Source organism: Lonchura striata, chromosome 4A (genome assembly GCF_050655825.1).
Source record: "Lonchura striata isolate lonStrDom1 chromosome 4A, ASM5065582v1, whole genome shotgun sequence".
In the NCBI taxonomy this organism is placed as follows: Eukaryota; Metazoa; Chordata; class Aves; order Passeriformes; family Estrildidae; genus Lonchura; species Lonchura striata.
Window position 1 is genome coordinate 19,697,290 of NC_140742.1, and position 25,421 is coordinate 19,722,710.

Below are 25,421 nucleotides of genomic sequence, written 5' to 3' on the forward strand. Positions count from 1 at the left end.
ATCTGGCTGAGACTCCAAATCTCCAAATCCCTTTGTTCAGTGTGGTGCTAGGAGTCTCCATCCCTGGATATTTCAAAGGAGTATTTTGTTCTCCTCTGTATCTCTGATCATAATGTTTGTATGCTCTTGTATCAATTTTATAATCTGTGTATTTCATAGATAAAACTTTAAATTTTTGAAATCTGTTTTCAGATTTTCTTAGGTATTTTAATATTGATATTTCTTGGAAAAAATAATGCTGTTTACTTACAAATTTGATTAGAAATTGGTTTACTGTCCTATAAAGTAAAATGTAGGGATATTTATCTGACTTCTTCACTTGCCTAAATGAGTAAGTCTGGCAGAGATTAATTTCTAAAACACATTGATCAAGCATACATCATTCCAAAGCTTATATAGCTTGTCTACAGTGAGTTAAATCAATATGTGATTTAGGTACAGGCCTAGCTATGGAGATCTTATGCACAAAGGTCTTTTATTTTGAACTGTCAGAATAGTTCTATCTCTAAATCTTTTGTGTATTACAACATGTGTATTTTATTTTTAGCATTTTACTCCAGCTTCCTGGAGCTTGAAAGGGAGCATATAAATACTGAATTATGTGACAGACTTGCACTTGCATAAATTCTGTGTTAGCCAGTGACTCTAAAAGGGTGAATTTACAGAAATGGTCTTCCTACATACATACTTCCAAGGTCTTTGGAAACTAATAGGAATGGATTTTCTGTTCTGCCTAGAAAATTATTACCTAAGGTAGTTTAAAGGTGGAAAGCATGCCACCCTTTTAGCAGCAAGAAAGTATCACTGATTTGAAGAGGCATTGTAATTATCCTCCTTTTTTTGCCAGAGAACCAGAATTGGCTGATGATAGCCCAAACATTTCTCCACAGACAAAGAGTTTATGTAGATTTTTTGGCAAAAATTGTAATTTCATGGAAGATTTATGGAAATACTTTGAGAAATGAGGAGGCTTCTAGGGTAGTATGGAGTGTTGCAACAAAGCATGTTGCCTCCAGGCTTTGTGAGGGGAGGAGGAGGAAAAGTTCCATTTGGGAAAAAATGAGCCACACAGGAACTTGTGGATTGATCCCAGGAGGACACCAGTGAAATAATTTTTTTTATACTATTTAAGCTACCAATTGTGGAAGTAAGGAGAGGGAAAATGTTCTTCTATCACCAGAATTCTTGTGAGAATAACGAGGTGCATGGCCATGGACTGAGCAGGGAGAGTGTTACTGCTTAGAAACATCACTGTTAATGTTTAGTCACTTTTACTCTGTATATTTTACCTTATTCACTCCATACAGTCTACATAATTGTACACTGGGCTGTTTCAAAGGCTTCCATGTGCTGTACTGAGAAGCGTATGCAGCACATCTCTTCCAGATTTGTAGGAGTCACTTTTAATTTATGTAATCAGAAAAGAACCTTAAAAATACATATAACAAATAGAAGAGTGAAGAAATTACTTTCAAGTTTCCACATCAGCTCTCTCAGCCCCAAAGATAAATTCCAGCTGACAGAGTAACTAATTTCAGAGTAGGCTCATTTCCTTACTTTTGGCTAATAAGGAAAATGAAGTAGATTTCTCTTCAAGCATAACCAGAAAATTGAACAGACACTCCCCACAAATACTTCTGGGTTTTGGTGGTTTTCTTAATTAAAAGAAGGGAAAATCAAGTTGTAAATTAATTCAAGAATCTTATTATAAAGGAAAGGAGAGCAGGATGCAGCATGATGGATTTTTCACCAATTAATCAGGGCTTGGATATATTTATCAATTAGTCTTAAGTGTCTTACAGTAATCAATGAGTTGCATTTGACAACTGAGAACATTTTCCCTGGCATGCAGTTCCTAAAGAACTAAGCAAATTAGTCTGCTAATTAATAAGCATGTATTGGGGAGACTAAATGAGAAATGTACACAGCGTTTCATCTCAATGAAGAAATGCTTGATTAATTAAAATACTGGTATTTTATAAAAATATTGATAGGGCATCAGGTGTCTTACACGTGAGGGAGCTTCAGTGAACAGGTGGAGATTGTCGCCTTATCTCTGAGCACTTTAGGGACAAGCAGCAGTGGGTTTACATTGTGTCATGTGTTTATGAGCAAGAAAGAGAAAGCTGGTGGAGGAATGCAAGAGAATCTTGTCAGCTGATCTGAGTTGCAGAGGATATTGATCTTTCTGGGTTCTTGCAGAAAGTTCACAGCTGCCAACAAGTTGCCAGAGTGTGTCCAAGGAGTGGCCAGCTGACCCCTCTTTAACTCCAAATGCAGGCTCTCTCTCCCCTTTGTGGTGACAGGGGCTGAGGCAGCTTCCAAAGGGCTGGTGTTGGATGCAGCATTCATCAGGCGCAGCTGCCAGAGCAGATTTACACCCACATTATTGTTATTATTGATAATTACCATCATTATTGTGTGGCGACAGAGATGTGCTGAGCACTTGGGCAGATTTTGATGCTGGTTTCCCTGCAGAGAGGGGAGCAGTGCAGCTCAGCTCTTTGATGTGACATTCAGGTATCTGGAAATCATCAGGCATTTTAAAGACCATATCAAGTCATGGGTTTAAATGCATCTTGACTACACCAAGTTCCAGGTGACAGTTGCATTATATTCAGAAATTATTATTTATTCCTGTTAGTTTTAAATGTGTTATGTTTCTGTTTGTGCTAAGTAACTACTACATTTTATTCTTCTGCTAGGGTGTGAGTGAACTCCTATACTGCTTGCACTGTGACATAAATTCAGAGATGGGATTTTTTTTTTCTCTCCAATGATACCTTGTACCTGGGGTGTGTGCATTGAAATTTATATCTAACAGGAATTGTTAGTTTATCTTTTGCTATCAGTAGGATCCATAGGCTGCTACACTGTGTGCTCGCCCAGCAGCATTTATTCTCTTTCCAAGTCCCTAAGATTTCTTGTCGCTCAACTAACCTAAATAATTCTGTGAAATCTGAAATCCTACTGCATCATTATTCACCCTCTTTCCAGATTATTAGAAGCATAGGAAACTTTAGTTGAGATATTGAGTGTCCTGCTACTGAATTTTCTCCACATGAACAGCTGCCTGTTTACCTAATGTGAAAAATGGGAATTAAGTTGTGGTGCATCTGTGTTGTTGTTGAGAAAGAAAGCTCTGTATGATATGCCTTGAATCCACAGAACAGCTTCTTTTCTGCTACCCAAGGTTTAAATTGTGCTTAGAGTGAGAGGAGGGGGGAATACTAAATGGATACTCTCTGTACCTCATTGACTATGGGTTCCTGGGTGTAAATATCTTGAGGCAGCTAAATGTTAACTTGCAGGATTCTTCAGAGCCACTGGAAATGTGGCAGCCTATGATGATTCTCTGCTGGAAACAGCATTAGGAACCTACACAACTTTGGCTTGCACTGATGGAAAACTGATGGCTTCTGGTCAAGTGAGAGTCAAAGGATGAAGGGCTGAAATCAGCACAAGAGCTCAGGACTGGAGAGGATGATGATACCAGTCAAGAGGAAAGAGTGATGCTCCACACCCTTTCTCAGCAGTGATTAAATCTATTAAACCTATATTTGCATCTCTCTCTTCTGAGTCAGAACTTTTAATTGTCATATTGAAAGCTAGATTTGCTTCACACACATAAATTTCCTCTTCATCTAATTTTTAATTTTGTCCGAGATTATCTACACTTTATTGTCTGGCTTTTTATCTAGGTGCTGTGGGGGGGGAGGGAGAGGGGGTTGGTGTTGGGGTTTTTTTGTTGTTGTTGTTTTTTGTTTGTTTGTTTGTTTGTTTTTACTTTTAATGTTGGACAATAAAGACCGGAAGCCAAATGAGTGAGGAAAGTGTCATTATCTGAGGAGTGCAAAGCACACAGAAGGAAAGACCATGGTGCTCCATAGTACTTTAAAATCATCTTCTCACTAGTCTTATTAAAGCAGAATTGCTTTTAAAAGTTGTCAGAGCAATTCAACTTATTGTATACTTTGTTATTCTTTCTCGTTATTTTGATGTGTGTGTTGTAGTGATGTCTTGTCTGAAAATCTCCTCAAGATTTTTATATGCTTCTCTTATGAAAGACAAGAAATAAAATTTGATATTTGCAGAATGGCACCAATATGAGATGGATACGGTCATTTGGACTTTATATATGTGTGTGTGTGTGTATATATATATATATTCTTTCCTAACTGATGAAATTTCACTAGTTCATCCATGCAGCAGCCCCATTCCCAGGACTTTCTCAACAGGCAGGCTGTGTATGGCTCTAGTGCAATATTCTCCATTGAGATAAATACTTCATATGAAATTAGCAAATTAACATTAATGTTTTCTACTCCTTTCCATTTCTTTCCTTTTGTCTCAATTAGTTTCATAAAAAAAATCTGCTAGACACTGTTCTAGAGGCATGTTGCAGTTTTATAGTAGTTGTGCTAAAAACCCCAAAACCAGCTTGTTAGCCCTGATGAGGTGTTGGAGGTTCATCAGGAATGAAGAGGAGGCAGAAATGGTGTCAAAACATGGATGCAGTTAAGCTGTTCATGTGGACACAGGTACCCTATGATACAGACACAGTGTTTAAAGCAGTTTTTATTTTCAGTGAAGTAAAATGTCACCAAGTAACACTTGTACTGTGTAGCAGTGGAATTTTGAAGCTTTATGTTTAAGAAATTGTTTAAAATATTGCAGTGGTTTGTCCCTCTTCACCCCTGTTCAGTTTTCCTAATAGTCTCTCCCCAAAGTTGTTTTTCCACCTGTTTTCCCACCTTTCCCTGTGTCAGTCCTGGGGTATATCTCCCTTATTTCCAGACCCTTCCCTGTCTATCTTCGAAATCCTGCCCCTGCAGCTTGTCTGTCATTATTTGCTACACCCATTTATCTGAAAGCTTCCCTGTCAGTTGTGTATTTCCTTTCACTCATTGGCACGTTATGTATACAATCTCCCCTTCCCTATCTGTTTTATGTTATTTTGCCTCTGCCTTTGCTTCGAGTCGTTGCACTGTGTCACCCTGTGCTGCTGCCCTCCTGCGCAGGGAGAAATAAAGACTGCTTGGAGACACAAGCAAGGGTCCTTCCCCCTTCCTTTACCTTGACATGGGTCCACTTTTATTGGAAGTTATTAAAAATGAAAATTTGCCCAGCCAAATTTAAAAATAAAAAATAAAATATTTATTTGCAATCCAATTCTATCTAGCCAGCCACAAGGAAAGAACAGAGCCGAGCCCAGGGTCGGCCCTGGGTGTACAACAAGGAGTCTCCTGGCACAAGTGGTTTTTATAGGGAAAATTCCACCTAAGGCCAAGATTTCAGCAATCAGTCTTTTCTTCTATTCAGAGTCCATATGTTAATAAAATTTTCTTTTTTGGTGATGAGGGAGAATATATTCGATATAAAGCTACAGAGTGTGTATATAAAGAAACCAGTTTATATATATATATATATATTCTAATTCCCCACATTCTAGTATTCACCTGGGATTTTATGGTAAAATTTGTGGGTTTCTTTCCCTTTATTTGTTTTAATTATTCGTTTATCCAGCACCCACCCAGTAGGTTTTTCCCTATAACACACATACTAAATTTATTTGGGTTATAACACAGTGAATTAGCTTGAAAATAAGTGACAAAGACCAACTCCTGCTTCTTACCAATCTATAAAGTACAATTGTATTTGTTATAAACTGAAATTGAGATTTCCCCTGTGCTCCTTCAATGCAATTTATGTGCTGACTGTCCGTTTTCAAGATATGTTTTTGGTTTTTCTTTGAATTTGTATGCCCCCTGTTGAGTGTTTGTTTTAAAACAAGGTTTATTAGGCTTACCCTCACTGCAGTACCATCGGATAAGGAGTACTGGACCTTCTGGGTACCTGCACCGGGTCCCCCTGTCTCAGGATTAGGAAGGTTACTGAGGCACGAGGCTAGACTCAGGCTCGCCAGGACTACTCCCACTGCTAGGATCCCTCTGCTGTTCCCAGCACCCGCTGGGGTGCCTCCAGCGGTGGGGTAAGCCATCTTTTTGGCAGCAGGAATCTTTGTCTGTGGTTTTATGCTAAGGCCGAGCTGCATACTTTCACTAAAAATTGCCTCAGTAGTTTAACAGCATCTGTGCTGCAGGGTACCTTGTTCAACCTATGGCACTCAACAGTAATAATTTTAGCATTGCTTGTAACTTCCCCCCTTAATCTGTTTTGATATAAACAAATCCAGATTATTAAATCTAATTGTAACAATCTCAGCCTTGTGGCTAATACCAGAAAACGGCTAGTCAGGCCTTGTTCCTGTTTAAAGCGCCTTGCCCACAATGTCCTATTCCTCCCCAACAATGAGTAAACTAAACTTTATTACAGTATTCACAAGTGAAATGTGCAAAGGGATAACAGTTAGACTCTGGCACAGAGCATTTGATTCCTGGAGATCGACTTTCTTCACTCTTGATGCGTCTGTCTGCCCCTTTTCTGCAGTTTGTATAGCAGTATCTGTAGTTAAAATGACAATATAGGGTCCCTCCTAATGAGGTGTGAATGTTGACTCCCTTTATGCTTTTACCAGTATTCTGTCTCCAGGCTGTATTTTACTTATTGCTGTATCTTATATATCAAGAAACCTGGGCGGGTGGGGTGCTGTGCTGCATGATCACCCCCCTTGAGATTCTTATTTAATGCTATCAGGTATGGTCGTATCTGTCCATTCTCTACTCCCAGATGCCCTACAGGCATACCATGGGTATAAGGTATCCCATGTAACATTTCAAAAGGTGAAAATTCCATTTCAGAATGAGGCATAGTTCTTACATTTAATAAGGCCAATGGAATGCATTTTATTTATGACATTTGTTTTTAACATCAGTTTGGCTAATTGGGCTTCTAACATTTGATTAATTCTTCTGACTGGCCCAGAACTCTGAGGGTGCCACGGGGTGTGATAGCCCCACCGAATACCTCTGATAATTTTTGAAATAAAATGTCTAACATTTGATTATACATTCATGAATCAGTCTTTTTTCCCATGTGTTTAGCAGACCTCTTTCTTCCTAGATTTTCCCAAAGGTGTGTACTACCCCAAATGCATATTTGGAATCAGTGAAAATTGTCCCCTTTTTCCCAAGAAGTTTAATAGGGCTATAGTTCCTGCCCTTATATCTTCCTCCTTAGGACTAGCCACCAATAGATCATCTATATATTGCAACCATTTTGTCCCAGGAACTGGCACAAACTCACGTAATAATTTTTCAAGGGATTGGCTAAAAAGATAAGTCTACAAACCCTTGAGGGAAAGAGGTTTATCTTAATTGCTGTTTTCTTTGTGTCTCCAGATCTTCCCACTAGAAGGCAAAATAGTCCTGACATTCCTCAGCTAGAGGACAAGTCCAAAAAGGCATCCTTTAAGTCAGTTACACTATAATAGAGTATAAGGATTAGAGACCGTGGGTGACTGCTATCAGGTTTTGTATTGCCAATATAGGTGTGTTATGTCTGGACATGCGGGGTTCTAAGGTGCCCCTTTTTATTAAATCCTCGATTATTGGTTTCAATCCCTTCCTTCCCTCTAGAGGGATGGGATACTGCTTTACCCTTATGGGGTCTTCTGGTCTCTCAATTTCAATGTGAATTGGTTTCATGTCTAATTTTCCAGCTTCCCCTGGAGTGTGCCAGACCCTAGGATCAATTTTCTTTTCATCTACAGTAGTTAGGTTGTATAAACTTACTATGTGCTGTGAGTCCTTTGCAATTATACTTATTCCTAATATTACCATTAAATCTCTTTCTAATAAGTTATAATCAGCTTCCTCTATCAATAAAATATCACCCAAACAAATTTTATTATCAGATTCAATTTCTACATCTTTTGCGACAAAAGGGTTCCTTTTTGCCACAATCACAGTCATAAAAATCCTTACCTTTGATACATCCAGGAGGCAGTCGTTGGACTGTGGTTCTTGAATAAACTAGAAAGATTTACAGTGAAAGCCTTGAGGAGCACTTACCTGTTTTGTCCTTTGTCCCGGCTTCCCTGGGGGCTTTTGAGGTAGTGCCGGTTTTTCCGGTTTTCCTGTTGTTTGGGCTTGCTCCTGTTTGTTTGCTTTTCTGATTTCTGCTACTAATATCCTGGCTTGCGGGTGTTTTTTGGGTTGTTTTTGTTTGTTTATTTGTTGTTTTTTTGTTGTTGTTGGTGGTGGTGGTTTTTTGTTTTGTTTTGGTTTTTTTGTTTGGTTTTTTTTTTTTACATCCCCCGTATGGGAACGTTTACAGATCTGATGACTCTGGGGGTGGCTGGGACTCCCTTAAAGAATGTATAGATTAGGTTTGTCCCTTTCATTATCGCTGCCCTCTGTGTTTTCTCTCCTCGTCTTACACTGAATTCTACTGGCGGGAGGAGATGTGTTTTTCCCCTGGGAGAAGTGTGTGTGTGTGTGTGTGTGTGTGTGTGTGTGTGTGTGTGTGTGTGTGTGTGTGTGTTTCCCCGTGTTGTGTGAGATGAGGGGGGAAGGTTGAGAAGGTCTCGGCATGTCTGCAGCTGATATTTGTGCATTAGGGGCGATGCAGACTGATCTGGAGATGGGGGGGGGACTGCCGAGACCTGTGCTTGTGATGGAGGAACTTGGTATGGGGGTGGCAGCTTCCCCGTACTTACCTTGAAATAAGAGATTTTCCAGAGATCACTTTAAGATAAGTAAAAGATAATTTGTTCACTGTAGTATGCTTGCTTACTTTGGTTTGCATAAGAATATACTGTGGTATGTTAACCTAATTTGTTTTGCATAAGATAGTGGCTAAGAATGTACTGGTGTGTCTTTGAAATGCTTACTTGCTTACAAGGTGATAAGGAGGTTGAGATTACAGTCCTGGGTGTGTGTGCATCTGGTCTGCTTGCTGTATCTCAAAAGAAGAGACTTAGAAGCTATCACAACGACCAGACTCAGACTACATCTGGAGAGTCACGCCTGCAAGGAGAAGGGGGGGGATAAAAGGAAGGTTGGGACAGAACATTTTTGCGCGCCGTTGGTGGAGCAGGAGACTCCCTGGCCGCCCAGCGCTGGATTTTGCCTGCCTTACTCGCTTGCTAATTTTAAATAAAATTGCTTTATTGAATTAAGACACTTCAAATTGCCGTGTCACAATTTATAACACACTTGAGCTAACAAAATGAATGTATCAAAAATGAATGTATCAAAAAAATGAATGTATCATGTTTGTAGAATCATGTGTTGAATTTTAAGAAACCTCTGCCATGGCGCAAAAGGCATAGGAAAGAGAGAGAAAAAAAAAAAAATCTTTAAAGCTTCTTGCAAAAAGACAAATACCAGAGAAGACCAGGAATGCAAAGAACTCAGATAAGGAGGCCCCTCTGTCAAGGATGATGGATTTATCCAGATAAGATAGCAGAAGACCAAAAGCGCATGCGCAGAGGAGAAGAGTTCAAAAGTTCAATGCAGAGGAAGACTATAGTTTCAGCCTCAAAAGACCACCAGAGACCCCCGTAAAGACCACCACAAAAACCCACAAATGCCCAGAAGGGCGTGGACCTATTTAGCATGAGAGGCAAAGACAGGCGGGGCCAGGGGTTGAATATGCATAGAAAAGTTGTGTAATGTATTGCATATGGAACACCTTTGTGAATAAAATTGTGGGACAAACTCCAGCTCGGGGCACAAGATTTTGGAGAGTGATCTCACTTGTGCTGGGCGCTGTCATACATACCCACTTCATAACTACATCGAGTTGTGGAGTCTATTTATTTATTCTGCGTATCACTTCAACCTTGCAGCCAGTAGTCTTAATAGGGAATAGCTGCGTGCTGGCATATTCCCATAGCGTCGCATAATCCAGCTCCTCATTGTCCCACTCTCATTTAAGGCATGAAATGCACAACACAACTTTATACTGACCAGAAACAAAACAAATTCTCTGCTGATTTCCAAAAACCGTGGTTGAGAAGTGAAAGCACTTAGATTTCAGCCCTGCAGAGCAGCAGCAGCAGCTTGTGCTGCTTTTAAAACTGCCGCTTGCAGGAACGGGGACTCCCCCACGCGACGCGGCCGAGCGGCGACCAGCGCTGCCCGTGCGTGTCAGGGAAGCTCGAGCCGTGCTCCCCGCCGCCCGTGGGTGTCAGGGAAGCCCGAGCCGTGCTCCCCGCCGCCCGTGGGTGTCAGGGAAGCTCGAGCCGTGCTCCCCGCCGCCCGTGGGTGTCAGGGAAGCCCGAGCCGTGCTCCCCCGCCGCCCGTGCGTGTCAGGGAAGCCCGAGCCGGGCTCCCCCGCCACCCGCGCTCCCCGCCGCCTCCGGGAGCCGCCGCCGCCTCCCGCCGCTATCGGGGTAGGTCGGAGCCCTCTCCCCCTCCTGCTGCAGGGAAACCAAAGCCGCTCCGCACCGCTGCGAAGGGCAGGGGCAGGCAGAGCCCCCCGCTCCCTCTGAGCCGGCACCGCCGCCTCTGGCGCTGCCGCGCGGGTTCTAAAAACTGCAGAGCCACGCTGCCTGCGGCTGCACGGGGCTGCGCAGCCTTTTTAAAACATTAACCCAAGGGGCATTTTACTGCTCCCCTGTCCCATATTTAAAAGTTTTTCTTACCGTATTCTAAGTCAGTGTCTGCAAGTCGTTCCGAAAAGTCAGTTTACCCGCGTGCTAAAATGTGTATTTCAGTCCTGTCCCGGACTGAGTTTTATTAAGTGTTTAAACCGGTCTGTTCCCGACCGAGCCTTGCCAACCTAGTAAACGCACAGTGAACCGGTCCATGGGTTTTCAGTTGGAAGAAAAATTAGCTCTCTTTTACTTGTTTTCCTGGGCTCCCCAAGCCCAGAGTCAGTAAGGTTTACCAATTTCTTGAGTCCACGAGAACGTACCTTCCCTCTTCCAACCCGTCCGTGGGTGGATCCCCGTAACTCCCCGAGTTTCAGGTCGTATGCGTGTTGTGAGTACACCCGAGTCATTTCGCTTTCCCCATAGCCGACCACCTCCCTCTCGGGCTAGTGGAATTGCGGTTCGTAGGGGTCCGCTCTCGCGCCATGACTATGTCACATCTCACACACACACACACCACACGCCACCCAACCACACAGTACTCACAGCTCCTTTTCCCGCGTGGATTCTTCATGCACGTTGATTTTACAAATGAAAGTTTGCTGCTGCAGCCTCGGAGATTTAGCTCCGAGTTCCAAGAGCTCTGGGCCCGTTTATATCTTTTCCTTAACGTGGCTTTTTGGCTGTTTTCGGAATCTGGTTGGTTCCGTGGAGTTTCCTCAGTCCTGTCCGGCTGCTGAAATCAGCAGGGCGACACCTAGATCAAAGACAGGGAACTCCCTGGATACCCCCAAACCAGATTGCGTAGGGGCCACCAAGTTTGTTATAAATGAAAATTTGTCCAGCCAAATTTAAAAATAAAAAATAAAATATTTGTTTGCAATCAAATTCTATCTAGCCAGCCACAAGGAAAGAACAGAGCCGAGCCCAGGGTCGGCCTTGGGTGTGCAACAATGAGGTCCACCTCAGCAGAGGTTTTCCTCTATGCCCACACACCTCCATTCTGGCACAAGCGGTTTTTATAGGGAAAATTCCACCCGAGGCCAAGATTTCAGCAATCAGTCTTTTCTTCTATTCAGAGTCCATATGTTAATAAGATTTTCTTTTTTGGTGATGAGGGAGAACAATTCAGTGTCCGAAGTTGTTGAATCCTTTGATGAAATTTATGGGAATTCGGGAACACTGCAATCACATGTATATGCTCGAGGATTTCCATGATATCCATCTTGGGTTGTTCACGCGATGATCAGCACCTGGGGTCCCTGTATCTCTCCAGACATGGCCCATCTCCTGGCGAGCCGTACCTTCTTACTTGTAAATCAGTTTCCAATATATACCTGGTCTCGCCTGTGAGGGTGGGGGGGAATCCTAATACAAACTTGTATAATCTAACAAATATTCAATATCACATGTGTTATAAGTGAGAATTTATTCAGCCAGATTAAAAATAAAAATCATTTTATTTGCAGTCAAATTCACTCTAGCCAGCCACACGGAAAGGACAGAGCCGAGCCCGGGATCGACCCTGGGTGTGCCACAAGGAGTCAGCCTCAGCAGAGGTTTTCCCTGGGTGTGGGCATAGGAGAAAACCTCTGCTGAGGCTGACTCCTTGTGGCACACCCAGGGTCGATCCCGGGCTCGGCTCTGTCCTTTCCGTGTGGCTGGCTAGAGTGAATTTGACTGCAAATAAAATGATTTTTATTTTTAATCTGGCTGAATAAATTCTCACTTATAACACATGTATCATATTAGAAATGACACAAATTATATCTACTACACATAATACAGCAGCTTCTGTCAATAATGAAATTAACACGGTTTATGCCTTTACTAATGTTCCACTCTTTATTAAGAAGATCAGCTGGGCAGGGGGCTTGACACAGAGCTCACCCCCGCTGTTGCAGCTTTGCCAGGTAGCGGAAGGGTGAGGAGGCATGCAGAGTCTGAAGCTCAAGTTCCAACAGCAGCTGTCCCCTCTCCTTTCCTTACAGTAACACCAGGAAAATCTGCCTCTTTAGTCCTGCTTTCCACACCCCACTCCAGTCTAGTCTTCTGTAGGTTACTGTGACAGGTCAAACGTCAATCAGGGATGTGTGTTCCTCTTCCTCAGCCAGTGCACTGTATCTGTCCAGCCCCCTCTACTGTGTTTAGTTCTCATTTAGGGGTGTCCTTCTCCCCCAGAATACGCTCCCATGGTTCCATGGGTTTCCCTATTTGCATCTTAATCCTAGAATGGCAGCGTGGGTGGGGGGTAGGTGATCTCCAGGTGGTTTAGACAAAACAAACAGAGCAATTAGCTAATTAGCATTTCAATATCAGTACTTAACTAGAAGTAGCAACTGTTCCAGTGCTGCAATGGTGTAACGATCTGCTTGTGCTGGATCTGCTTGTGCTGGTTCGTTAGTGGTTCCCAAAGTGCAAAAAACAAACAGCAGGGGACTATCAGTTTAATCACAACAAATGCACCTTTATTAGGGGCCAAAACAGTAAATGCGATAGTGTGGTCAGAAAAGAAATAAAAAGGATAGAGAGAGAGAGAGAGTGAGAAGGGGGGATGGGAATTGCTACCAACACAGGTGAGGTCCTCACTGGTCCGGACCATGGGGATCCATCTTGTTGTGTTGGGGAGATTCTCCAAAATCCTGCCCAACCCAGGGGTCCAGTTGTAGTCCACAGAGGGAAAAGGGGGGAACATGCAGAACAATGAGAGTCTACTGAAATTGCTGTGGGGGGAACAGGTGAATCTACTGAAAACCATCCAGGCAGGACAAACACAGTGAAGAATAAGTCCATTGGAGTTATTGGAGAAGAAGAGGTCATGTCATTCTCCCCCCCACTCCCTGTGGTAGGGGTCTCAGCCTCAGTCCTTGGGGACAGGGTTCTTGATCTCTGTCTGTCGTAGTGGTAATGAGGCAGATGAGGGGTCTTCACTGAGAGACCACCAGGGTCACCCCAAAAGTTCATTTGGCTTAAAGGTGGAGAGTGAAGTAGGCATTGCAGCAGCTGCCCTGTGCTGGGTCCGTGTTGGGTCGTCGCCAACTCCTTGCGAAGTTCTTGCCGGGCCTCGTTGGGAGCAGCTGCTGTGACGGTGCAGCGGCTGCACCTGCACTGTTGCCTTCTCCAAGCTGGAACTGCAGCGGGGGAAGGGAGTTCCTGCTCGTGGCAATCGACAGGCAAATGAGTGAGGGTCTTCAGATGGCCTCTTACAAATGGGAACCAGGAAGGGTCCGCGCCCGGCAGCCCCAGGGGCACTGGGGGCTTTGTTCATTGCGGGTGAGGTACCAGAGCCCGCGGCCAAGCCGCTGCCCTGTGCCTGTCGGGGTTGTGGCAGGATCGCTGCTCATGGCTTGAGGGCAGAGTGGGCTCAGGGCTCACTCGCAGCCAGCGCTGCTCCCTTCTCCTGGGGCGCAGCGTCAGCGGTGATTGTTCCTCTTGTCTAGGAATGCTTATTGAACTGAAGTGGCTTCCTCATATACACCTTTCTAATCCCTGTTGAAGTTTTGTTTTTCACCAGGTTGAGTAAGAGAAAGATGTGAAAGTGAACAGGCCATAAAAGTGTGGAAGGGTCATCTCCACCTCCTCCATGAGGAGCTGCAGCTGTGCTATGTAAAACAAGACATCACTGATGGTGAAGTAGTGCTCTGGGAAGGGCACAGGGAAAATTTTCCTGGTCAGGCTTATGTCTTGGCTTGCTTTCTGCTGAATTCCTCCTTTTGGGAATGGATTTTGGTTACAAGACTTGCAAAGCAAAGTCCATAAATAAATTGTATAAAGTCAGGAAAGCAAGTCAGGGAAGTCTCCGCTGTCTGCAAACAGATTGTTGTCAATTTGGAGATTTATTTTACTTATGTTAAAGTATTAAATGGAGTTTTATTTGTCTTTTGAACAGTGTCTCTAAATTTGGGTAAAGCAAGAAGAGCTACAGAGTGTACTTGGATCTTCTGGAAAGCAGTTTTTCTTAATTTCTAACACCTGCAGGTGTTAGATTTCTGTCTTCTGGTAGATTAAATTATAGCAGTGTTCAGCACTTGACCTGCCATCACTTCTTTGGGCAGATGGTCATGTACTTATTGGTAACTTGGCTGGTTTTTTTCTCCTTATGTTGCACATGTACAGACAGATTTAGAAAGCTTGTCACTTTTAATGTAATAAGAACTAGCCCCATAAAAATTTAGATTTTAGTAAAACCTTGGCTTGAATTGCAAATTCCTCCTAAAAAATTCCATGGAGACATGGTGTAAGTCTTCTGTATGGATGCTCTTTTCTCTCCCTCAAGACAAGTCTGTCCTTCCCTTAGCAGGTGTCTCTGCTGCTGATAAATTTGCAGTATTATCATGGTTAGCAGGATGTGACCACCAGAATACACATCCGAGAGGAGTAGGCAGTGCCCCAGGTGTCCACCTGAACTGCATCCTTGGAGCCCCATGCCCCACCAGAAGGGAGTCCCTGGCATCAGCAATTCCCCAGGTTTGTCTGGCAGCACAGTTTTTTGCTGCGTAGAGGCCAAAATCAGGGCAAATGTCTGGGACTACAACTCCTGGGTGCAGCCAGCTGCAATTATCCCCTGGCCTCTGGGATGTTTTGTAATCTTGACTGCACTGCTGTGTGCTACCTGAGGCAGTGCGAGAGACCTGGGGTTAATAACTTAAAAAAAAAAAAAATAAGAAGAAGTGCATGTATCACTCCTGGCCTCTCACCAAAGCTTTGTTGTGTCCTGTCCTGCCCAACTCTGAGCAGGAAGGTCATGTTCTACAATGTGTTCTGCTCTGCACTTTCCTTCTGGAAATGGATGCTGTTATTTTTCATTAGATGCTCTAGAAGCCACTGCTCTCCTCAGGGCAGCCCCTCTCCCCTGCAGCTGCTTTGCCGCAGCTCGTGGGAGCCTAGGCTCTGTTTTGCCATGTGGTGTCTTGTGGGAAAGTGCGAAATTAGGGCCTCTCTCTGGCTACTGCTCTGCAGGCATCCCGAGGAGCATGTCATGGCAAATAAAGCTGTTGAGAGTGCTTTTGTCTAATTGCACTTTTGATTGAGGCTGTGGAAGTGATCCATGTCTGCAGCACTTCTCCTGGGAAGCTGGAAGAGGGATTGTGATATTCTCATTGCTAGTGAAATACTTGCAGCATGTGGAGCCTAAGTCCCCATTCTGCCAGCTTTATGGTGATCTGTTGCAAAAAATTAAAACTTTAGCCAGTAGCACAAAAATCTTTGGGGTGTATCAGACTATATTTTAAGCCATAAACTAGAATTTCTGTCTTGAAAATATGATTTTTTTTTTAATATAACTCCCTTCTTGAAAAAATCTAGTGACATTCACATTTATTCTAATGTTGAATGAAAATGAATTTCCAACCCTGTTAACATTACTGGGAAGCTCAAATTCTATCCAGCGTGTCCAAACAGCAGTTGGCACTCCAGGGCCATGGATCTGTGAGATCCAGTCTGCAGTTTGCTGGTGTGTGCCATGAGCTGGGCAGCTCTCTGGAGCCTGTGGGGAACAGGAGCTGCTTTCTGTGGTCAGGAAGCACCTTCCTCCAAGGAAAGGGCTTAGTGTGTCCACCTGACAGTGATGCCAGCAGCTCTGTTTGAGCTCATCTCACACAGGAGCTGCTCCCTACAACTTCTTGCCTATTGCTCAGAGTTATTTGCATGTGGCAAACTTTTTCTTATTTCCAGGAGGAAGCAGAAGACCCCTTGTCTTAGGTCTCTGATCTTGCTTCCTCTGCTGCTGAGCTCTGGATGATGCAGCAGAGGGTTTGTGGTGCAAAGATAATTTTTGGAATAAATCAATGCCATCTTCGGAGAGTGTCAATGGTACCTTGCTTACTGCTGTGGATGGGGCCTGGCAGTTTTGTGCCAAGTCCTTGTGACTCATTGAGCTCAGCTATTATCCACATTTTGGAGCCCGAAGACCAAATTCTACTGTCATATAAAAAGACAGAGCAGTTGCTATTTAATTTTTTTACCACCTGCTTCTTTCTTGCTATTTCTTCACCCTATGACACCTATGTATCATCCATTGGCTGGCTTCTTGGAACAGGCAGAGATATTCTTTACTGTCCTCTCTGTGTTTGTTCCTATTGACAAGAGGTTCTTGTCAATCTGCCAGCATTAGGAGAAAACATCAGAGAACAATAAACATTCCCCATTTGTAAACATGCTTTTTTTGCTCCTCCAAACTCCTTGCTGTTAAGCAACCAACTCCTTTGCCTGCTGTGGGTTAATGGGGCTTTTAGCCTGTGATCTGCCAGGGATGAGGCTGCTGCCCATGGAGCTCAGGCTGCTCAGTCCAGCACAGATGAGCAGAGCACAAACACTTCTAGCAGCCTCTGTTTCTGGAAGCTTCCATCATGAGGTCTGGTCATGGAGAAAATTGTATAGCTGCTCTCTGTTGACTGCAATAAAATGTACAGATCACACACCCTTTGAGTCAGCTTGTGTTAGATTTGCAACCCTCCAAAGAGTTGCAGAGATCCCAAAGGACCCTGGTGCCCTCCAGAGCAGGGTGCTCATCAGGGAATGAGGGGCTGTGCCAGCATTCCCAGCCTGGCACTGGGCAGGTCAGGTGTGTGCGAGCCACAGCCTTGGCACATGGCAGCACTGCCAGACTGGGAGCCCATCCTGGCCTTTTCCAGGAAAATGTGCTTGTAGCCCAGATTTTCACAGCTTGCCAAAGGATACTGCAGAGACTCAATGTTTGCCCCAGGGGTCTGATAGGTTTTTTTTCACAGACAGAGGTTTTTGCAGAAAGGCCTGAACAAAACCAGTTATTCAAACCTGCATGGAAGCATGAGGCCTTGTTTCTGAGATTTAAAAGGATGTGTCCAGTACTTTCTTTTTTTTTTTTTTTTTTTTTTTTCCTAAATATGGAAATATGAAAACCAGGAATGCTACAGAACACCTTAGATTTTATTTTCTGGATGGATTGCTCCTCTGTTTTGCTCAGCAGCATCAGGCTACAGGTAAATAACTGTAAGTATAAGGGACCTAGGACATGGTTTCCTAAAAAATCCATGAGGGGAGATTCTGACTGTGCTAAAGTCAGTGGGAACATCGACAGGACATGCAGAGAGCCTAGGATTTCTGCCAGGGCAATTTTCTGTCTCCTCCAGCCTCTTTACTCTTTTCCTGCCTGGTCATGATTGCAGGTCTTGGCATGACTGCAGCAGCATCCTTTAGCTAGAAGGGTGTGAGATGTTTTGCTGCTCTCCTCTGAGTCTGAGGAAATCTCTTCTGCCACTGCAATGCAGCTCCTTTCATGCCATTGCTCTTCATTAGGTTTCAGCACCATCATCCAAAGCATAAGGCAGTCTCCTGTTGGAGCTTTATGGAACAGGCATGTAAGAGAAATGAGCTGGCATTTGTCCAGGTAAGGTGACCCAGAGTTGCACAGTGTGGAACGTTCAGCTCAGTGCAGATATGTGCTCCTGGTCTGTGCAGAGCCTGATTCTAAAGTGTGTTTCTCTGGGCATCCATTTGCTTGATGTGGTTTGGCATGAAAAACTTTATGTTGGCTTGGTAAGGCTGGTTCTCCCTAAGACACTTGTGTTTTGCTTTTTCTCCTTGAAAGGAGTGAACTTGTCTCTTCTGGATTGGCTGAGACTGTTGAGGGTTTTTGTTTAAAGGGTTTTGATTAAAAAACAAAGATATTTAAAAGATGAAGGAAACAAACTCACCTTAGAAAAATATTGTCCTGAGCTACATAATTCAAATAAAGAAAGAGTTTATCACAAGGGGAGTTTCCTGATCCCACAGGAATGCAGGATTGAAAAGAACTTTCTGACTTCTGTTGTTTGCTACCAAGCATCATTAAGACACCGAGCTGTTGCAGTCATATCTTCCATTTTCCAGAGACTCTTTCCTTCCAGCTGCCTTCTTTTGGGATGTTGAGGACAAAAATATGTGTATTTTAGTGTGTAGCAACAGAAAGCCAGGACAAATCTCTGAGTAACTTATTATGAAATCAAACCCCTTAACTTTCTTGCCAGAAGCAGTTTTTAAATAGAAAATACTAACACTTCAGTGTGAAAAAAACAAAGCCTCCATTCACTTTGGTAGCTTGGAAGATGCAAATGCACTTTGAATCTTTCCTTCAAAAGCTGATAAACTGGGCTGCTTTCCCTTTTCAGATTTATCCAGTGAAACCTGTTCCAGAATTTCCTCTCTCACAGCTCTGCCTGGGCTCAAAGAAGTCACCATGGGATCAGCTGGGCCCATCATGTCTACACTACGTGAGGCTGGGGTCTGAAGCAAAGCCAGAAGCTCAGTGGCAATAAGAGCAGCAGAGCAGGTTAGCTAAAGCCTCCATGTGCTCTTGTTAAATGGGGACAAGATTTTTTCAGCACTCCCAGCTCCACAGCTCAACTGGAGATGTGGTGTCACCCCAAAACACACCATGGAAGCAGTTCTAGGTAAGCACAAGCCACATAAACTATCACTCAGGCATCTCAGAGTGTTTCCTTGGGTGCTACCTCTACAAATGTGGAGAAGAAACTGGCAGAGTTTCTTCTGCCAGTTCACTTTTGCCCTACCTGTTCCTGAAAGGTGAAGGGAAATGTTAAAATACTTTAGATTATTTCAGTGGAGTAAATTCTATTATACTAGCTGAACATATGGCCTTATATTTTTCTAGTTTACCCACAGCTCATATGTTGCATCCAATCAGGGAGCTATTTTTCATATGTTAGACATCAAATTGGATGGGTCTGTTTTGTTTGCTTGTTGAAATTGAGAATTGCCCAACCAAAATAAATCTTTTATATGCAAAAATTACTCATTAGAACAATTTCGAATTGCACTCATTTAAATGTTTTTATTTAATGTAAATAAAATTTTAGAACCAATTATAGTTTTTATTTCATCCTTTTGCTCAAAAGTTTTGGAAGATACAACAGGTTTTAAAACTCACAGGAGTGTAAAGCCCCCAAATCTGTAGTGTGTACATTTCTGTTTTATAGATCTCTATTTTACTGATGTCAATTTAAATACAGCAGTTTTAATGCTGTCAGTGTAATCTTCTCATGCCAAATTTGCTTCTAGATCAGTGAAGCTAAATGTTCTTTAAAACACATGAATCCTTATTTACTTTTTATTACAATATCCTGTTAGATCCAGTAGTAGTTTTGTAACTGCATTGACTCATTGTAATTAACTTTTATGAGCTTAGTTGAAAAGAAACATAAATTCCCATGATTTGCAGCAAACCAGAAATTGATACAAGATAATTAGAAAACTGATATTGTTATGTATAAAAAGAAATACACTATGATGATAAATGGTTCCAGCAGTAAATTTGGTGCTGGAAATAAAGGCACCAGGCAGATCATAGAGATACCAAATAAAATTAAGACAGGTTCCCACAGAAAGATTTAGCTTCATCTGAGAGGATGAACAGCACCAGCTCCAGGCACTGGAGCCATGTGAGACACATCCAGAATCTTCCTTGGGTGTGTTTCATCCCCATTCTTAAAATTTTCAAATCAAGAGAAAGGATTTAGCTAGAACTGCAAACATTTTACCAAGATTGAGTTAATTTTAGTCTGTGCTGTTGTACATACAGATTGACCTCTCTGTTCCTCATTTGGAGAAACACCCAGTTAAAATGTTCACTGCCTCCCCAGCTACAAGAACCTGGTGTCCTAGCAGCCCAGGTGCCTGCATCTGATTGAAAGAGCAGTTAATCTCTACCCTAACACTAGTTAAGGAAGAAATAAAATGTTTTCCACTTAGAAGCATCATATTTGTGACCCAGATTTTAAGACACAGCTGTGATCACGGGTGAGCTGTGACAGAGGAGTGCATCTCAATGGCTTCAGCCGCTCTGCCCATCCTGAACACCATACCAGTTATTGCTTTTACTTCTGTTTTCTCTTACCCACAATCTCCTTGTTTTCCTTCCTAGAAGGTGACTGCAGCTAAATCTAGCAACAATTCCATGCACCAAATATCTGGGACATATTACTTCATACTGAGAACCTGCTGTCAGCAGAGTGAAATTGAGCTGAGGAAATAGTCAGCAGGATGTGTTTCTCCACGCTTGACAAGGAGCAGCCACAATTTCCAGGAATGGTCCTATTGCAGTCTGCTGTAAATGGCTTCATTTCTCTGGCTGCACCTGCAGATAGCAGGAACTTGAGGGAAAACTCAGAACTCCAAGGCTGGTTAGCTATGTTTCTGTCCTCTGTCTGGACTTAACATTGAACAGGTCTTTCATACTTGTTCAGTCTATGTTCTGTGTTCACAGAATCATTCCGGTTTGGAAGGACCTCTGGGATCATCAAATCAAACCATAAACCTGACACTACCAGGGTCACCACCAAACCCTGTCCCTGAGCACCACATCCTCCTATCTTCTGAACTCCGACAGGAACAGTGACTTCATAATTTCCCTGGGCAGCCTTTTGCAATTCTTGACCACCCTTTCAGTGAAGAATTTTTTTGTAACATCCAATCTAAACCTCCCATGGCACAATGTGAGGCTGTTTCATCACTCAGGAAATTTGTTGGATGTAGATGGATGCCTCATCTACATTTTTCTGTTTGGTGTATTTGTGTACATATTTGGTGCTTTTACTGCATTATATTACAGGAAACATTGTGGGAAAAGAAGTAAGATTTATTTTTAGTGTATGGTAACTTTGTGTGATCAATACAATAATATCATAATTTCTTGCCTTAAGGGCACAACCTGAATGCTGGTGAAATGCCAAGACCTGATCAGTAGTCTGCTGCATTTTTAGAAGAGATGGATGTGGTAGGCCAGCTCAGCCTTTGTAGGAAAATTACTGCCATTAGGCAGGCCAATACAGCTATAGACAACTGCTTTACACAACATGCAAAGAAATACAGAGAAGTGAGGTGAAATCTCTACCACTCCCTTGAATATGTTGTAAAACAAATATTCCAGGGTAATACATTAGTTTAAATTCTGCATGTTTCCCGGATTGGGTTAATTAACTCAACTTTTTCATTCTACTTCCTTTGACATCTGTCAGTTAAGTTGATATCATTAAATTTTACCCAGCAAATTATGATTTTACTGTCTCTATCCAATTCACATGATATATTCCTTGAAATTCTGGTTCTAGAGTTGTCTATTCATTAAAATAACCTCATAAGTTACTTCACTTCCTTGAGACCTAACAGTAAGAGTAGCAGTAAGTTCCTACTTTGTGTTTTATCAGCACATGCTGGGAAACAGGCTCTATGTAATTAATCAGCTTGCATGGAAATTAAATGAAAATTACGTACATGGAAGAAGGGCCACATGTCAATTGCTCTGCCTTGCACTATTTTGCACACTGCCTCATTGACAAAATACAATCTTTTCCTGAATGGACAATTTACAAGAGGAACCGAATGCGTCCTTACTGGCTATTCTGCCAAAATTGTCATTGAAGATGCTAATGGCATGAGAGGAATTTGTGCATGAACCTGTCATGGAGCCTAGGCTGTGATTAAAAATGCATGCTGCATCAAAATGTGGGTTTCATGCATTAGTTTCAAAGATATATTCCATTTTTCCATTCCATGTTTTCTGTTTGTAACAAGTTTTCTTGTTGGAAAAAATTATTCTTCCTGCAGGCAGTCTGATAAGCACAGGGACAGCAGTGGGTTCAGTGAGTGAATGTCTCATCCAGGATGCTGTCTTGCTTCCTAGATGGAAAGGGTTTTCCGGACTAGAAAGTTCAATCAGTAATATACAAACATGAAGTGTTCCTCTATCAGCTCTTAGGTGTGAGGTTTGTTGGGCAAGGCAGGGTGGTTGATAAGGCTCTGTTGACTCGTGGTTTTTTTTTTTTTTTTTGGTGGTTTGATTTCCATTCCTGTTGACAGGTGGGAGCCTCAGTTCTCCAGCAGTGCTGGAGTTATCAGGACAAACCAGTTGTTATTCAGACCAACACCTCTCCATCTTCTGATGTATAATTTGTTTTGCAACATGTTTTTTTTTTTTTAAGATTGGGGTGTTTTGCTTGTTTTTATAAATGCCTATTTTCATCCTGAATTAGAGGCAGCAGCTGTATAGAAAGCTCTTGGTGTTGCTGAGATATGGAAATTGTATGACAGGCTTTCACTGTACCTGTTTGGCACCCACTGGGATGCAGGAGACTGTAAATGCATGTCTGACACCCGTGAATATTGATGGCTGGTTCTGGGGGCAGCAAAGCTCTGCCCTTCTGCCTGTGCATTTGTTCTGAATGGGAATTACTTCTCACTCCACTATTTAAATTTTGGATTTGTTGGGTAAAATTTTGAATTTACTGGTTGGACTTTTGTTGGTTTCTTCTGATCAGTCAATTTGAAATTAACAGAAAGGGAGATTTACATTTTAACACAAGAGAAGACAAGAGCATTGAGTACTTTCTTGTTCAAATTTAACCAGATGTGTCCATCCAAGATGTGCAGCAGCAGAACAAGATTGATTGATAGGACACAGCAAGTTGATGTTGACAAGCATGAATCAGGAAAAACAACTTTCAAGATGAAGTCCTTGAAATATATCTTTTACACCTTACTTTATCTACTTTCTGTAATGATTTTTCCAAGATTTTCTTGTCCATATTGGGATAGGTGCCTCTTGTACCTTGTGAGTAGCTAATTGTACTACAGCACAAATTCTATTCATTTGTGTTTGTGAAATTTTAGACAACCATTAGAATTTTAGAATCATAGAATATCCTCTGGGTTGGAGAGGAACTTCAAGAATGATTGAGACCAACTCCTGGTCATGGGAAACCCCAAAAATCCTACCACATGCCTGAGAGCATTGTCCAAACGTTCATTGAGCTCTCTTGGGTTTGGGGCTGTGTTCACTTCTCTGGCAGCCCCTTCCAGTGCCCAACCACCATCCAGGTGAAGAATTGTTTTCCTAATATCCACCCTAACCCTTCCCTGGATCAGCTTCAGGCCATTTCCTTGGGTCCTGTCACTGGTCACCAGAGAAGAGATCAGTGTCTGCCCCTCCTCCTTCCCCTGCAGAGGAAGCTGCAGACCCCAGTGAGGTCTATCTTCAGTCTCCTTCTTGTGGCACCCAAAACTGTCCCCAGCACTCTAGGTGATGCCACCCCAGTGAATGCAGAGTGGGACAGTCCCCTCCCTTGACTGGCTGGCAATGCTGTGCCTGATGAACAGCACCTATTTTATTATGTTTAGCTACATTATTATGTTAACACATTATTTTATTATTGTTACCACTGGGTTTGATTTGTAATCAAGTGCAAGATTGCACTTCATTACAAAGCAAAAACAAACCTGTCACAACCCCCAGTGGTATAACTTAACTAAATATAATTTCTTTAATTTCCTTTACCACCTCATGAGACCACTATAATTTTCTGGGTAGTTGTATTCTTTCTAACATATCACTACACCCACGCTTCATTTATCCATGTTAAATTAAACTTCTACTTCTTGTGAATGGACATTACAGGCCTAGAATTTCTGCAAAACTCAAAGGAGTACAACTGTACCCAGAGGGTGTTTGCATGTTAACTTTAACTTTGTCTGATGTTACCCACAAGGAATAGGGTCCACATGCCAAAACATTGTTATGGGAAATGGGATCACTTGTCCTGAATTGCAGTTTTCAGCACAGATCTTCTCAGGATTCAAAACTGGATATTTGCATAATTTGTGAGAGACACAAAGTCAGGAAGGACTGATGTTGCTGCCTGTTGGTTTTCTTTTTGGCTGAGGAATGCCACCTGAATTTCAGGATGTGAGGATGGAGGTACATGTGATAGCTTAGTCTGAAGTGTTTCTAAACCTTTGGTGTTGCTTCTCTTTCGACCGCCACCTTGCTCTCGGGGGTTTCTCGCTGCTGTCCCCCGTCCCTCCCCGGCCCCCCGGGACCCTCCGGCTAGCTGTCCCCTCCAGGGCCGGGGTTTTCCGCGGTCACGCTGCCCTGGGCTTACCAGGCAGCGTCTGGGTTAGCACGGTCCGAGCGGCGGCGCTGCCTCAGTTGCCGCTAGGATTCGAGATAAAGAGACCAAGAGAGACCAATGGTATTCTTGTCCAGATAGATTGTATTGCCTGAAGCGTTGCAGGGACCAAAGGCCCCGGGCTATTGCCCGGATACAGTTTTATACAGCAAAATTAAGAGATAAGGTCTTAAACAATAGAGACAGTGTTCAGCTAAGGCACATCAGAACCACCCCAGGGGCCAGGTCCAATGGGAACTGCTCAGGGGTGGGGAGAAGGGGGTCTACAGAGGAATGCTGAAGTGGGACTTTCCCGAAACAGTGGAGCATACATAAATGTATCTTTTACCTCAGTTTACCATTCCCAAGGCCTTTCTAAAACAATGGGGCATACATGAATGTATCCTTTTCCTCAGTTTACCATTCCCAAGGCCTTTCTAAAACCTTCCTCCACGCTACCATGCCAGCATGATAACCGCAATTCCCTCTTCTTTACTTATTAAGAAGAACAGTGCCTTGGGAAAAGGTAAACTGTGGCTCTTAAACTGCAGTATCTTTCTGCTTGTCGTCTTCCCACCAATCGCTTTCTGTGGCAGCAGCAGCGATGAAAACCGGTGCAGAAGCCTTCGGCTTCAAGGTGATGACCTTGGAGACGATCCGCTTCAGAATCCCGAATGCTAACAGAACTAAAAACAGTGCAACTAGAAAGTAAAAGATGTCTTTTAAAAGAGACACTGCCCACCCAGAAAGATCCCAGTCTTTAAACAGATTTTTAAACCAATCCTCATTTTCTTGCTTCACATTCCCAATGAGGCTTCTCATTTCCTGAATGGACGAGTGGACACTCTGACCTTTAGATGATAGATCAAAACAACACAACCCATCAAATTCCTTACATCCATGACCATGTGCCAACAGCAGGAAATCAATAGCTGCCCTATTTTGGAGGGTAGCCTTTCTGGTTATTTCCTCGTCTTCTAGGAGGTCAGTCAGGGGTGCTGATG

General features: G+C 42.9%; 1 protein-coding gene and 1 long non-coding RNA gene across 7 annotated transcripts in view; both read left to right on the forward strand.

Annotated features, from left to right (window-relative positions):
* HTR2C (5-hydroxytryptamine receptor 2C) overlaps window positions 1-25,421 on the forward strand; it is a 248,622-nt gene that overhangs the window by 192,485 nt on the left and 30,716 nt on the right. The window lies entirely within an intron of this gene.
* Window positions 2,462-24,309, forward strand: LOC146763309 (uncharacterized). The gene is made up of 3 exons (XR_014952419.1): window positions 2,462-2,599; window positions 3,312-10,300; window positions 18,628-24,309. It is a non-coding gene; the product is annotated as an uncharacterized LOC146763309 (long non-coding RNA).